The sequence below is a fragment of the Coloeus monedula genome (genome assembly GCF_965178545.1).
Source record: "Coloeus monedula genome assembly, chromosome: 6".
Classification (NCBI taxonomy): Eukaryota; Metazoa; Chordata; class Aves; order Passeriformes; family Corvidae; genus Coloeus; species Coloeus monedula.
Genome location: NC_138786.1, coordinates 11,823,550 through 11,840,688, shown reverse-complemented (window position 1 = coordinate 11,840,688; position 17,139 = coordinate 11,823,550). Strand labels below are relative to the sequence as shown.

The window sequence follows — 17,139 nt, the reverse complement described above, 5'->3', positions numbered from 1 at the left end:
CAGGCTAGACTACAGAAATGGTGATTTATGGGTAAGTATTGCAAGCTAATGCCTTTACTTCAGAAATAGTACAGGATTAATGATGGCATTGAATGGGGTTTTCTTCACAAACAGAACTTCCAACATCTCTATTCTAATGAAGTTTAGTAAGAATGTGGAATTGGTGGGCTTGTGCAAATAATTAAGTTTTTATTTTTTTAACCTATTTAAACAGTGGTCCATCCTCTTGTTTTCAGCCAGGTGTTATCAAGATAATCTTACGGAAATTTTAGAATTCTGAGAACCTTGGACCCAGAATCTTTTCTTACCACACCCACCCCCAGTAAAACCCAACACCATGCTCTGGGCTACCTTAGGTAAAGTGAGCAAGATGAAGCTGTGGATAAACAACCAGGAATTCTCAGGTGTACATCTGTACATCAACCCAAACATCCATACATTAGGTGTCTGAAGCACATACTTTACACCAGAAAATTTTAAGTACTTTTTTTTTTTTAAACATAGATTTCAAACTTCATCAAAGAGTTAAAAAGTCGTAATTTAAACTTGGGTCTTGCAACTTAAATTCAGGAACACAGGGCCTGACTTCAGAATTTCTTTTACGAAGCAATCATTGCTGGTCAGCAATAATTGCTGCCAATGGTACCACTGGTCAAAGGAATAAGAGAAGTCTGGAAATTGGGTGTTCGACATGAAAGCAAAAAAGACAATTATAATGCAGCAATAAATTCAAGTGAGACATGACTTTAGCAAATTATACTTCAGTCACAGGTTAGTGAATACAGAAGTATACAGTTCAAGTGAATGCCCTGTGTTTGGTTATGAGACAAAAAGACAGTATGGAAGGAGAATTTCTGATATTTTGAATACTTAAAGAAGGACTATAAAAGAATATCACTATCAAAGAAACGGATTCCTTGTATTAAATGCTTGTGTTTTAATTTTCATCACAAAGTAGATAAGGAAGCATCTGTGCCACTCACCCTTTTCAACAACCATTGTTCAGGAGTAGTTTGGAAAATGCATTGTGACACTATAACAATAATTAATTTATTTTTGTGGGGGTTTTCTTGCTTGCTTTTTTGTTTTGGGACTTAGTTTTACTCCTATTTTTAATGACCCCTGATCCTTTAAAAGATTGGTAGTCATCTCAGGTAGACAAACCTAGAAATACCATTTCCATTTAGAAACATAACTGAGCATTTTATGCACAATTATCAATGAAGCGTGAAATATGAACTCTGCCTAATACACTCTTCTTCCTCCTCTTCTTTCTCTCTCTCCTTCCTTCTTTGTTTTTCTCTTTTGGCAGTAGTAGCACTGTGTTACAACAGCAGCCATAAATGTTTTCCAGTCTTCAGTGACTTCCCAACTCATTCTGATGCCTGAGATGGCCACCTGAAAACAGAGACTAGACAAGAATAAGAGAATAAAAGGAGGTATTTATTTGAAGGGCCTTCAAAGGTGCACCCTGGGCAGTCAAAAGGCTACACTCAAGATGGACCCTGGGTCACAGGTTCTTCACACTTTTGTAAGTTTGGTCCATTTGCATATCAAGGTTAATTCTCCAATTATAACTTCAGTTCATGATGTAATTACCCCAAGTTTGCCCCGCTTCAGAGGCTTTTAGCTGACACATTTTGGGGCCTGGTGTCCCTGAGGTGGAAACCTAGAGAGGTTTGTGATGTCTAACCAGCATGAGAGAACAGCAGCTAACAGGCCACACGAAACTTCAGAGTTACACACTAGGCAGTACAGGATTTGAAAAATACAAAAGTTAAAACCTAAGGCACCAATTCACTAGATAAACTGTAAACTATAAACTAGTGTTAAAATACATACAGCACCTACAATTATTGCATTGGTTGAATGTCCAAAAAAAATATAGCAGGGTAATTAACATACATCACTCAACAATTACAACTGGCACAGAGTAAGCTATTTACACACACGTAAATTTTTATTTATGTTAATGATTAATCCTACTCCAGACAACTCAGGTCCATGTTCTATAAAATACTACTGTAATACACAAAGTCCTCATTATCTCATTTTTATAGCTCACACCTGCACAATCAGATATTAAACCACACTGCTAACACCATGCTAAAGTTCAAAGATACAGTCTGTTGCTCTCTAGCAATTGTAAAAAAAGCACAAGGAGCCTTGTGCTAATATATGTTAGGATTTTTGTATCCATCATCTTATAACTCCTTAGAATGTATCTGCCAGAGATGGGTTCAAGTCTCAACACTCAGAAAAAAGCACATGGGTGTTGGGCACAGTGTGTGTAAGCATGTGGCAATGCAGTGTACACTGAAAAGAACGCTGATGTGACCCGACAGAGGCCCAGCGACTGAAAGGCCTGGGACTGCTGCAGCAAAATAGACTTAAGAGATTTCAAGAGAGATGCCAACAGCCTCAAGATGACAAAATACAGAACAGGAAGTCTTGAAATCGGCAAATTAGTTAGATGTCAGAATTTGCTCTTAAAACAGCAGAAATTCAACTGGAACATGCACTTATAGAGCAAACCACAGAAAGGGTAATATATACCTAAAACTCCCTGAAAAGCATGTGCTCAGTGCAAACTGATAAATCAACTTCTTTTTGAAATATTCACCTTCATGATGCAGCTGGGGAAGTTAAAATGGTTTGGCACTCATGTAGCCCAGCATGAGCCCCACAGCCATGTCAGTGATGGAAGGTCTGAAGGGAGAGCGCTCCCAGGCCTGCATCTTAAACCTCCACCTGGTCAAATGCAGCCATTCCCAGCAGCACCACGCCTGACACTGCCTGCTCACCATCAACCTCAGATCCACCAGACATGCAAGGACAGAGAGAACTAGAGTAGCTCACTGCACCAAAAGCTTGAGTCAGCCAGAACTTAAATTAAAAATAAACAAAGGAAACTATAGAAAGGGCAGTACATTTCTGGTCTGTTAATTTTGGGAATTTAACAATACTTCTTATATGAGTCATATCATTGTTTCCCACTTAAGGTCACAATTGATTTCCCCTTTTGCAGGTGTGAATTTCTACAAGGAAACAGAAGAGTAAGTACATAAACATAGAAAAAATAAATGTGACAAAAAAATCTTGCAAAGAAACATCTTATATAAGTGAAAGACTAGGATGGGAGCTAAAATAAAAAAAACCCCAACCAAACAAACTGGATTGCAATATGAACGTATCCCACCAATAAAGTTCTGTACATTGGCTGCTACTACCGAATTCTACATTTCCACAGTACTAAATAAGAAAAATATGAAATGTATTTCCTGTCAACATTCTCACCAAGAACACAGAAAAATAAATAGCAAGGAAAGGCAGCTGAAAAGTTTGGTGCTTTCCACTGAGTTTCAGTTTCCTGTGCAGAAAACTGGGATCAACAATATGAGACATACTTGTCCTCTCTTCCCACAACACTGGGGCCTGTATTATATATAATAACCAGTGGGCATTAGTGTTGGCCTGCACTACAGGATATCTCTCACGGGTGTGGTAAGAGAGCGTGCCTGCCAAAAGCCCCACTGTAAACAAAAAGGCTTTGTGCCACTGCAGATGCTTCCATGCACACAGCTGGCATGCCAGGAAATCGCTACTTTGAGCAAGAGACTATTTCCTCCAGGTAAGCTTGCTGAATGTAGCAGTTTCTGCACTATGAGATTCCAAAACTCATCAGAATGAAGCTGGAGAGAGGTTTGGCACTGAGGAAGTTTGTGCTTTTAAGTTCCTATCTAATCATGGCAGCCACTTTTCCTCCCTTTTGGCAGTTCTCCAGTGTACTCCATGTTTGGAGTTTTGCACAATCACCACAGGACTGCAGCTTGCATGTTCTGTATTCTCCACCACATGGTAATTAAAACAGAGCATCAGAAGTTTTTATGGGGGAACAGATTTCTGTCGCAAGATGTTACTGGAACAAAAAAAAAAGTTTAGAAGAGAGAATGTGAGCACCTCTGATAAAAGTCAATATTTTCAAGCAAACTGGCTCAAGTAACTTGCATGCAGCAGAAAAGAACTGAGACGTTCTTCACCACTAAATATTCCAAAAGAAGGAATTCCCAGAGGCCTAGACACCAGAGACATCATTTTTATGTTTTAAGAGGGTAAAAAAGAATGTCCATAGGAAATTATTGACTAGCTCAGCACAGGAGTCAACTCAGGTAAATTAACAGACTGCAATTTAAAGCTGTATCAGAGACAAAAATCAAAGATACAAACAGAATTATGACTGATACGTTTCTGTAAAAAACAAGGCATTAAAATGATTTTTGGGGGGTGGGGCAAGAGCAATACAGTGCAGCTAATAAATACAATCTCAACCACTTAAGTCTACCCGGACTTTTTTTCTTCTTAAAAGTGTTTGATTTGATGCTTTGTGGCAATTATATTTTAAAAGCACATTCCATAGATTAAAAGACAAGCCTGTTGACAGACTGGAAAAGATAACCCATCTTTGCTACCAGCAACACACATCAGTGAAGTCACCTCCACTGAAGAAGCATTATCTAATACCCAACTCTGCTCCCAGCTAAAAAAGCCTCATCCTGTCCCATGTGTCCTTAATGGGCAGTCACAGAACTGCCAAAAAAATCACTCTGGAACATGATGTAGAGAATACAAAAGAGATTTTTCCAAGTAAGACAAAAAAAGCCCCAACACTTGGGCTGGAAAACAAGTGTCATACCATGAGTCTAAAAGAGCTCAGTTTTTGGAGTTCATTGCAGAGAGTTGAGAAACACACTATAGAGTGCTTATTTGTAGATAAGGTGTTTGCTAGTAAGAGGATTTTAGATAAGTGTTCAGAATTCATTATCATAAAAATTCAAATCTCAAAATAAGATGTCACACTCTAGTCAGTGAAGGGGATGGAAAACAGGGTCAGGTTATCAGAGTAAGCACTATGCTCCCCTCAGCTGGAGATGGAGTTCTTCAAATAAAATTGAACAGCTTTTGGAGAAATTATTTCGTCCATGTGTGTCAGCACAAGTCAGCTCAGACCGATGTGGGCCCTGGAAATCTGCATATGAAACGTTTTGTTCTTTCATTTTCAGGGGCTGAACGTGCTCATAACAATTGAAGCTTTATGTTATTATACAACTATAATCAGATCTCATACTTCAGAGCTTCAACCATTCAAGCATAGAGATTTAGACAGCATTTCCACCTGGATACATAACTGGACATCCGAGTTTGTGCAAGAGAGCCAGTGGCAGCAATCCAGCCCTTCATGGAGCTGGCAGGTACTTACAGAGAAGTCTGGCTGGCCTGTCTTGCTTATGTGACTATAAACTGCATGCCAAATCAAGGGCTGAGAAGGAATTTTCTACCAAATCAAGCTGAGAGGGATCCAGGGATTTATTTTACTTGTTTATTTTCCTTTGTAGCATATGGCATGTTAGCATCATCAGTGCAATCAATTCCCTTAAGCTCAGGAGATGCTCTGGTTTCATCCTAATCTCAAGAACACTATCAAATTGGACAGGACTGAAACTAGCTGGAATAACTAGAATTGCTGGACATGTATCACAAATCAGTGGTGCTAATTAATAGACTCTAGTCAGACTAAATAAGCTGATGTATCACATATGGTCTCCTCTGTGAATCCAAAAAGAGGGGGAAAAAAGTTTTTTAAAATAAACTGAAATGTTTCAAAAACAAAGTAAACTTCATTGCTTGTGTGCAACATATCCAAAACATTGTATCATTTCATACCATAAAATTTGGTTCTTGGAAAGTCTTGAGTAGGATTGTATATGAAGGAATAAATATTTTTCAAGTGGATTGGTAGGGATTTGATAATTCTATCTTGTCTTGATAATTCAATGCAAAGTAATTGGTCAGACTCAATATTTGCAAAAGGGTTTAGTGCTTATAAATGCCAGTTATTGGTAACTAATTAAAACAATGCCATGTTAAGAGAACTGAACAATGTAAGCCGGTAACTTCACTGCTCAGAAAAACCATGCATTTCCTCCTCTGTCCCAAGCGGGTTAACAAGTGCAGACAAAACACAAGCACTGCACTTCAGCTGCAGACAAGTGGCCTCTGCAGGGACAGGATGCCCAGAAAGGGCCTTCTCTTTACTTCTTTACTGGTGGGATAATTCCAGTCTCTCATATCCAAAGGGACCTCAGCTGCCCTTACTGTGCTCTGAAACTAAACATCACTGAACATCAACAATTACAGAGCATCTTGTAAAATACAGGGAGCAGAAACAGAAACCACATCTTTATCATGCAAATTGCACACGAGATGGGGAAAACACATTTTTGTTATTATTATACATGTCAAATTATTACCAAATAATTACTACACAATTGAAGAGGTTATTGAATAGTAGGAATTAATACATGGAAAATTACATTGTAAAGAATATAATCTCAATGAAAACATTAAATAACTAACATGTTTCCTTCCCCAAATTAATCAAATGTTAGTGGTACTCCTATATATAAAAATAGAAACACTAGTCAACCATGGGGGGTTCCCTTCTATTGTCCCATAAGCATACAGAGGAAATAGAAATATTTCAAGGCATCTGTAATGTCTTACATACTTTGAATAAAATAAAGAGCCAAAACACTTAACAGTACTGAATTTTATTCCAAATTATACCCAAGAGGAAGCCATCTGCAGGAAAAATAAAAAATAAAACAAGAAAAAACCCCCCACACTTTTGCCTTGGACATCACTTGTGCAATACAGCTATCCAAAAGGACAGCATGTTCTTTTAAAAGAATGACAACTTACTCTTTCATGATACAGGCAACATAAAAATCACCTGAAAACGTTTGGGATTTTTCTTAACTACTAAAAATAAATTCTACGCTGTTCCAGTGGAACACAGAAGTACTTTTGGCTTTCTTTTTCTCCTCATCTAAAATAAAATATTACTATATTGGCAAAAGCCATCTCTAGAAGACTCTGAAACTGTCTGAAGTTACCCACAGCCAAGCAAACCACTGCTGCTACAGTCTAGTTTGAAAGAAGAATGAAACCTGAGGTCTAAAATGTATTAATAGTTCAACATTGACATGTACAAGGCCATGAAAAGTTTGAAGCCTTTGCTTTAAACAACAGAAAATGCCTGATAACATTTCAGTAGAGAAATAATAACATACAGCTTAGCAATACACTCAGAGTAACACTATAAAATAAAAATAAAATCAAATAAATATAAAATTCAATCTAGCAGGTCACAGTAAAACTAAAATCTGGTTTATCAGGAAGGAGTTTATGAAATGGCACTCCGGGACACAACAGATGCGGGCAGGATGATGACCACGGTGTAAGCGCCGATGATGACAACATCTCAGACATGATGGTCTTGTCTGAGCAGCAAGGACTGCAAAGCTGCCTACAAATATTAGCCCAGTCATTCATTTGTCTCAGGAGAAATGATACAAGATGAGCAGAAATACCCTACTGCAGGCAGCATTTCCTGGTGCATCAATGTTTCCTACATTCCTAAGTCTCCCAAATATGAAACAGATCATACGAAAGAAAAATAATATGAAAAGTATTTGCTGTAAACTCCAAACAAATCAAGTGAAAATTTGAAAATAACTATGTAGTATTGGACAAACATTAGAAGAATAATAGATGAGCTTTGACAATGTGTGTATGGGTTACATTAGAAAAAAAAAGAACCAAAAAACAAGCAAACCCCCCCCCCCTTCAACAGTTGGATACCAGGAAACATGTGTTGACCTACGACACTTGAACAGCAAACAACAGTGTCCTACGCACAACCTCCAGCAGCACAGAAGAAAAGGAATCTTTCAGAGTATTTAGGGATTCAAGGACCCTGTAAAACATTACAAAAATTTCCTGCTATTTCCATATTTCCTAGTCAACACCATGCGACTTAAGAAACTCTTTCTTTCTCCTACAAAAAGGCGTAGCAGGCAGTAGATACTCTAATGGTTTTGGCCCACACAGATAAACTCAGAGTAGATTGCCAGAATGATTTTTTGATTATGCACAGATCTGCACCAAAATAGAAACCAACAGACTGTTCTTCATGAAACAGTATTCCCTACCCCCCAGGTTATTTAGGATACTAAGTCCTTAAGAATCTCAGCTGCTACAGCTTGAAAACACCAGTGTAGAGCTCAAGTCATAAACACAGGCCTACACATTTCTGCAAGTGGTCAGTAAGTCACTGTACTTCATTCTGTAAACTACATTTCACCCAGAACAAAAAGAATTCTCCATGTAAAGCCAGAGCTATGTGCTAATTTCTTTTTAATTGAGCTCAATTCTTGAATTCATCATTGAATCATAGAATATGCTGAGCTGGAAGGGACCCACAAGGATCATCGAGTCCAACTCCTGGCCATGCACAGGACCATCCCCAAGAGTCACACCATCCCCAAGGAGCACCCTCCACACACTGCTTGAACTCTGTCAGGCTTGGTGCTGTGACCACTGCCCTGGGGAGCCTGTTCCAGTGCCCAATCACCCTCTGGGTGAAGAACCTTTTCCTGATAACCTAAACCTCCCCTGACTCAGCTTCAGGCCATTCCCTCAGGTCCTGTCACGGATCACCAGAGAAAAGAGATCAGTGCCTGCCCCTCTTCCCCTCACAAAGAAGTTGTAACTAATGAGGTCTCCCTTCAGTCTCCTCTTCTCCAGGCTGAACAGACCAAGTGACCTCAGCTGCTCCTCATATGGTTTCTCCTCCAGACCCTTCACCATCCTCCCTTGGTCCATCATCCTTCTTGAAGACAAAGGCAAAGAATTCACTGAACACCTCTGCCTTGCCCATGTCCCTCTTTGTGGTGATCATCCTCATCCTGTAATGGGCTGATGTTATTTTTACACTGCCTATTGCCATTAACATTTTAAAAAAAACCTCTTTTTATTGTCCCCCACTGTCCTGGCTAGCTTCAACTCCAGCCACACAAATTTTCTCCCTACAGTGGCAAGCAGCAGCTCTGTATTCTTTCCATGACACCTGACCTTGCTTCCATTCAGCACACACCTCCCTTTTTTCACCTTTTTCCCAAGAGAAGATCCCTGTTCAGCCAAGCTATTTTTCTGCCTCATCTGCTTGACTTGTGACATTTGGGAATTTCTGCTCTGGTGCCCTTTAGGAGGTGATGTTTAAAAAGGGACCAGAATTAATTCACCTAAAAAGAAGTTCTCATCAAGTTCAACAAAGGGAAATGCAAAGTCCTTCACCTGGGGAGGGATTTCTCAAAAAGAAAACTATACAAGTACATTGACTTTCTTGTTTCTGTGCACTGCTTTTAAAGACCCGGTTTTACTTTCTGTGCCCTGCAGATATGGAAAAGAATCCATTCCAGCAAACAAAGATAGGCTGATACATGAGCCTACTCAAAATGTTTGTAACCTTCCCCAAGCAATTACCACAATCTACTACATCATCAAAATTCTAAGCTCTCTTCTCATCATTTCTCATAACAAAACCAGAGAATACTTCATGGTATTACCATGGAACAACTGACGCATTTTAAAAACATTCCCCCATATGTCTGTTTTTCTAAAAAAAATTTGAATTGAACAGTGAATGTACAAAAAAAAAGTGACTTAAGCGGATGAGCACCGGATACAGGAAAGAAAAACATACCACAATACCAGAACAAAATGAGGCAGAGAGAACAGAGAGAACAGTTCTGCCAGGATCTAGACAATGATTTTGGAGCTCTAGGTTACGGGAGAGCTCACAGGCTGGTGTTCTTCATTTGTAAACCACAGCTAAGCAGCACCTCCAAGTCACAGAAGTTGCCATCAAGTGTCACATGTAATAGAAAAGCTGTGAAACAGCTCCCTCCATGCTGCCAGTCACAGAACTGACACCCCCTGCTCTCCATGCACCAACTGATTCAGGTGTCTTACGGTTAAAAACCAGAGAGGTAAGAGCAACACTAGGGGAAAAGGGAAAGGTCAAAGACACGCCATCTATTTCATTCCCTTTAATCCAAAAAAAATTACCAATGTACAAAGATCTATCAGCACTTCAGAGTAAGAACTGGATATATAAACATGTTTACAGGCTGAGTGGCAGACCAAAACTTGAGTCATTATCCACAGTCTGTTTCAGTTGGTATTCCCACCCGCATCCAAGGAAATGTAATTTTCTGCCATAGCTGACCACCTACTCTTCCTGTCACCGGTGACTCACATCTTTTTGACCCATTCTTCACTTACCTCTGACACTAAAATTTCTTTATCTTGTACCATTTCCTTTATAACCTCTAATAAATATTATTTTTTTACATTCTATTTATAATTACCTAAGTTCTTCACTATACTGAGGAACTAAAGCACTATAATTTGAACTGATTCTTTTAAAAATCCTGCTCAGCAACTTTCTTTGCTTCAATTACCTCTGCTCCTGCAGAACCTTTTCTTGTGTTATCTCTTACACAGCCATGCCAAGATTTAAAAAACTAGACCAAGAATTTACATACCTCTTTCACGAACCTTTACGCTTGTTCACACTTAAGAATAACTTTTTTTTTTTTATGTAGGTATTCATTTTCTTCAATTAATTTTCTTCTTTTGTAGCCATTTGGAAAGCTCAAGAACTCTCTTCACTACCTTTTCCAATCCAATTCAGCTTGAGTTTCAACAGCGCTCACTTTGATCAGACACTTCAGTGGTGTCCCATTCATGAAGAGCAACTAATATGCCCTTCTTGAAACTTTTTCCTCAGTTTAGGAATTGCAAAACTGTTTTAAAGCTGGACACAACACACTTCACAGGAAAGCTGCTGGAAAAATATAGGGAGAATGCCATTACTCAAGAAAGAGATTTAAGGAAAACAAAGTGGGTAATACTCCTACCTTTGCATGGACAGGTCTTTAGTGCCTAAAATGGGCATATCTCAATTTCATGTCTCACTGAGAACTGCCATTCCATAAAAACATTCCCCCAAAAGCACAAACAGACAGCACTGCTGTAGCCATAACTCAGTCCTGACGGAATTGACATCTTTGCCCTCTATTATTGTAAATTTTATTTGATTTTTTTTGCATATATTGAGTATCCTACCCCAAAAAGTCTCAAGAGATGAACAATTCCTTGATAGAATTCTCATCTTGTAAAACTGAAATTGGTATGCTGCAGAAAGAAAATCAGAAAACCCCCTAAACACAAAATCATAACAATAAGGAACAAACACCATCACATTTTGTACTTCTTTAGTTGTAGAGTACAAGACAAAGATCTTCCAACACACATTAATAACAAAATTATGTACAATTTAAACTGCCTAATGCTTTACACATCTGCAAACCCATCTCCATAGAACTGGCACAGCAAAGTGTGACTCGTGACCTCGTGCCTGAAGCACTGACCGCACCCTCTAACCGTAATAACAGTGATTACAACTTCTGGAATGACAGGATGGGATTTGAACAATCCGGGCGTTCTTCCACTGCTCTGGTGACTCTGCATTCAGTAAGGTGCAGTCATGATCAGCTAAATGCTTTAAGGCTTTTATATTTTTAAGAACACTTGCTTAATATTCTTGGGTAAAATAACTCAGATCTTCACTAACATCTTTAATTTCCATTGTTAAAGACTTTTCCTTACTTCTTTGATTTCCTTGGTGGTAAAAATGTAGCAAAACACCCCAACACTGAGAATGTGGCATATTCTATCATGTGTATTCACAGCTACCAGTGCAATGTCAGCAGCTTGTGTCTTACAACACACACAAAAAAACCCCAAGGTCTTCTTTTTCTAAACTAAAATGCATCTATTTCTGCATGATTTAATTTAAATGCGTAGACACAGTGATGTTTAAAGCACAACAGCCAATAAATGTGGTTACGATTAAAACTAGAGTTGTTCTTCCCATCTTGATACTCTTTAGGTCCACTTGTTCCTCAAAACTATCATTCTACTGCCCATTTTCTCCTTTTGCTTCCAGCTGCTCAGCACCAGCCACCAAGACAGCTAACACAGCAAATCAAGCTGTGCTTGAAGGGTAAAGTAAAAAGTACAGCAGAAAACAAAGATCAAGAACAATGTCTTGCTTATAATATAGTTAGAAAAGGAGAAATTTGCAGAAGTAGCTACTTTGGTTTTCAAAGGATTTAAACAAGGAATGAAAAAAAAAAAATTGGGAATCTTTACACTGACTGGAACTCTTCCAAGTTTCTAACAGTTTACATTCTGTCCATAGTGAAGTAGAAACTCTGTGGCTGAGGGACAAAATTATGTATAAAATTATACATCTTTTGATACTGTGAGTAATATATGCACCTTTAAAAAGTGTCCAGTATTAATGACAGCATGCAACTCAACATTTTGCAAAACAAGTTACTAGAAGGAAAAAACCGCAAAACAGAAAGCCTGGATCATATCCTTGTTTCTATAAACCCCATGACTTGCTAACAGCTGTGTAATTACCAGACACATTTCATGAGCAAAATGGAGATTTAATGATGCACTTTGTAATTTGATGCCAATATTCTTGGGATTAAAAAGCTATAAATATTCAAGTAACATTAAATGTATCTTCAGTATGCATTTAAAAGTTGCACCATAATACTTCCATTTACTTAACATTTTCACTAACCAACTTTGCATGCAAAGTGTCATTGACCTATCGCACTACTTAAATGCAACAAGAACCGTTTTCAATTGCTCTAATGGCTTGCACTTCTCTAAAACCATTACAGAACCATAAAATGTCTTCCCTCCCTTTTCTTCTTTTTTTTTTTTTTTTAAATATTTCACAATTACAGTTCAAAACAAGTTTAAAGAGACAAGATGATGTTCAGCTACATACTTCGCATCTTTCAGCATATCGGAAAGCCATACAAAACCAAAGAACTATTTCAAATCCAATATTTCCACACTGATTTGGAAACTTCTCCAAACTCCAGAAAGTAGGGTATGAACTGATACTACTACTTCCCAGTAATAGAAAGCTGGGAGTGGAAAATTACTCAACTCCCTGAACAACTGACTACATCCACTTGCTAATGATTTACTAGAAACATTTTATAGAAATTAGTGAATTCAGATGGAATATAAAGATGACTTTGCAATTCCTTGCTGCCTAGCAAACCAATTTTACTTGCAAATTCAGTAGCTACTTGTAAATGAGCAAAAGAAGCTTCAGAAAAGTGAAGGAGCAGGGAGAAGCTGTGTATATCATCTGATAAAAGAAGAGGTGAAGTGATTTGGATAGAAAACACTGACATTTAATACATACTGAGCTTCCTCTACATCACTGAAGTTCCTGCTGAGAGTTGACACTGCTGAAACTTAAAGGTGGTTTCTTAACTCCAGTGCTAAGCACGCAAACGCTCCAAAGAAGATTCATTGCTGCTAAGAAAGGAGGAAAACAGGTATGGGTGGGCAATCACAAGCAGAAAAGAAATCAAGGGAGGTGTTTGCATGGTAGAACAACACGTGTTTGATCAGTCACACAGGTGACCGACTGCTGCCTTGGGAACCAGCACAGAACCCTGTGCCCCTGCCACCAATTTTCTGTGTGCTGTTGAGAAGATGCTTCTTACAGGTATTCCCTAATTGCTACAACTGGACACTACAGTCACAGGGCCAGATTCTCAGAAATGCTGAGCAGACATTCTTCTTAAAATGTTTTCATTTGGCAGCAAACTCAGCAATATTAGCAGTATGGAAAAATTGGGTCATAGATATTTCAGATTTGGCAAAGCTGTTGCAGACTTAACATTGTCAAATCTCAATAAAACGATGCCGTGATACGAGCCTTGAGTACAGCAACTCCAGGGAACTGCTCCTGCATAAGGAGCAACAATTTACAGGAGAAAGTAACTTTTGACCCTTCCACAATGGCCTTCAACATATCAGAGGCTTCATAGAAGATCATGATCTAGATTTACCCAGGATCTTGAGTGATCTTACCCATTCCTGATCCCTCTAAGGGATCCACTACTTCAGCAAGAGTATTGAAGTAAAATTGATTCTAATCAAGAGAAAGTTAAGACTTTCTAATACTTATCTTAAGGGGGAAAAATCCAGACAAAAAAAGGCTTTCTGAAGAGGGAACTGTAGGACAAAGTGAAGACAACCATTTCCAGAACAAGGTTACAGCACCAGTGACACCTCAACACTGTCTCTGTATGGTAATATAAAACAAATAGATTACCTCTATTGGAAAAAAAGCTTCACATCCCCACAGAATAGTGAGGAAAAAAATACGGAAATATGATCAAAATGAATTGATTGTGTTGATGTCTGCTTGAGTTTCTAAGCAAAATGAAAATAAAACTCTTAAAAGATTATTTTTCTAAGTTCATTTCATCAACTATGATAGCTTGATGGTGACAACACTTTAGGGGCACCAGACCAACATTGGAGAATTCGTGCAACATGGACTTGGTCATCAATCCAGCACAGCATCATTCTGTTGGTATCCTCTCCCAACCACTTCAAGGTCTTAACAAGTCTGGAGATGTTCCTCCCCAACACAGGGTGGAAATTAAAATGAAATTAGAAAGACAGCACACTAAGTGACTGTTTGGGGCAACTCTGTCTCTACATTAACATACTGTAACAAAAATCTCATAGGGTTTTTCTCTTTTGACAAGGCTAACCAAAGAGTTCTAAAGACATTAAAACAATGACTGTATGATGTGCATGGAGGACTTGGGGGAAAAAGCCCCAGAAATACTATAGTAATTAAACCTCCTCAAGTCTTCCTCACAAAAACAGTTGGCATTGGCAGAAAAAATCTGTCTTGCAGTTAAGTCTTTAGATTTCAGGTCTACAGATGTTTTGCAATGAGCTGTTGACAATATTCAAGTTCCTGCTGAAACCAAAGACAATATAGTTTGAAAAAAGCCAGAAAGTTTTCAGGGCTCCTTAGGAAATGAAGTTCCAATCTAGAGGTGTATCCTCTTTAACAGGACAAGAGGCAATGGGCAGAAACTGATCCATGAGGAAGTTCCACCTGAACAGGAGGAAGAACTTCTTCACTGTGCAGTGACTATTAAGCATTAAGCAGATTGCCCAGACAGGTTGTAGAGTTTCTCTCACTGGAGATATTCCAGAACCACCTGGATACAGTCCTGTGGCATGTGCTCTGGGATGACCCTACTTGAGCAGGGAGGTTGGACCAGATGACCACTGTAGTCCCTTCCAGCCTGACTCATTCTGTGATTCTGTGACTCTTTAGCCAGAATAAACAACAAGTCTTCAAGCAACCAATTAAAATTTCAAAAATGACCACACGATCATTTTACGAGGCTGCCATTTGCACCACAATTATCAAGATGAGTAATTAAGTACATCAATAACATCTGCATTCCACTCTTGTGTATATCCTTAACACACAACTGTTTTGTTTTATAAAGATGCTTACGATATTTTTATCAATCTGATGTCAAATGGTTGGTTTCTGAAATGAAATAATGTGGCCTAACTAGTCTGCCTGCATGAAACAGCACCAAGGTTCAAACATAATTTTTGGCTACTGAATAAGCAGAGAGATGCATGGACCAGACAACAACTTCTATACAATCTTACACTTTAAAACAACAAATATCTAAAACACAAAGGACAAGAATCTAAGTGAGGTCATAATTTGAAATAATTGTAATAAAAGAAAAATTTCAGTCTTCAAACAGAGAAGATCAAGAAGAGTTTACTGGGACATTCCGGTATCTGAGCTTCTTGGAAAACAGTACACTTATAGGAAATAGATATGAATAAAGATGTAGAGATATGCCAGAAACGAGTCAATAACATCCAGCCAAAACTAGGGAAAACTCTGAAGTCTTGCAATGCTGGACATTTAAAATTCCAGAGGAATTTGCACAAAAAAACCCCAACCTATATAATTTGCAATTTATTAATTTAAATGCCAAAGAGGGGATTGATAAAGTTTGAAAGTAAAGATGTTTTCAGCTGGATAGTACTTTTCACAGGCTAACCAATTTTTCTTTATCTTGCTCATGAGTCCTCTTTCAGATACATTTGTTAACCATTATTATGAAGAAAATAAGGCAACTGTACGATAGCATGTTTGTACTCTTTTAAAGCAAATCATGCATATTAACACACTCATCAATTTTTTATGATTTGCAAATTCCACTCTCATTAATAAGCAGCTTAGTTTTGATAAATATGTTGATTCCAACTAACTTGGCAACAATTTTTAGATGAGAACTTTTAGTCATGAGGAACTTCAATGAATTTTTGTGCATTTTTGCAAAAAGAGTGAGTACATTATGAAATCCCCAAGACACAACATGAAGCATAGAACAATTTTTAAAATTAGAAAATAGACAAAGAAATGCCAAAATTAGAACATGAACAAATACCTATGAGAAAACTGATTTGTCCACTGCTTGAAAACACAATACTTCAAATTCCATTCAAAATCCTGAAAACCCATAAACGCTTACTCTAATCTTCACAATGAATTTGGAGTTTTTCCACGAAGAAAATCAGCCAACCAGATGTGAATTCAATCGACTACGTTCCTTTCTAAGCCCAGAAACAAAAGAGAAAAAAACAAACCAACAAAAAAACAACCTTCCTTCAGCTTCACTCAGAGACTCAAGTTTTCTGGTTTTTACCCTGATCGGTTACAAACCGATAACAAAATTTCTTATAGATCAATAAGACCAACAACACCCTTGCCATTTGGGAAGAACTTTTAGAATGTCCCCAGGGTGGAACTTACTAATTTCACTCAAGAGCAACCCCAGTTCTAGACAGCTTGCCTGAGTCTGAGCATTGGAAAGTGAATGTTGTGGGAATAGTCTCCCAGGGTCTGAGCTCATATTTGAGCCTAACAAACCCAGCGAGGCTGTAGCTGACAATGCAGAAACCACTGCAATCATTTCTATACTGCACGTGCCACTGCTCCAGATTTAGAAACACAACACACAGACTTCCCAACAGATTCGAGGCACAATCAGCCCCAAGCCAGTATCACTTCCCCTGCCCACAGGCAGAAAGGGGTGGAACTGCTTCCTAAAGCAGGCTAATATGGAAACTGGACAGTGACCAATTTATAGGAGCAGCATCAAGGGCACAGTTAATGTGTAACTCAAATGCTCAAAGCCTGGGCAGCTCTGTGTAGGGATATGGCTGTCCAGTGTCAGAGCACCTGTGCAGCCCAGGAAAGCATTTTTACTCTGCTTTCCTGGG

The 17,139-nt window shown here is 38.5% G+C and overlaps 1 protein-coding gene across 2 annotated transcripts in view; it reads right to left on the bottom strand.

Annotated features, from left to right (window-relative positions):
- Positions 1-17,139, bottom strand: part of SBF2 (SET binding factor 2) — a 234,373-nt gene that overhangs the window by 139,144 nt on the left and 78,090 nt on the right. The gene's annotated exons all lie outside the window — the stretch shown is intronic.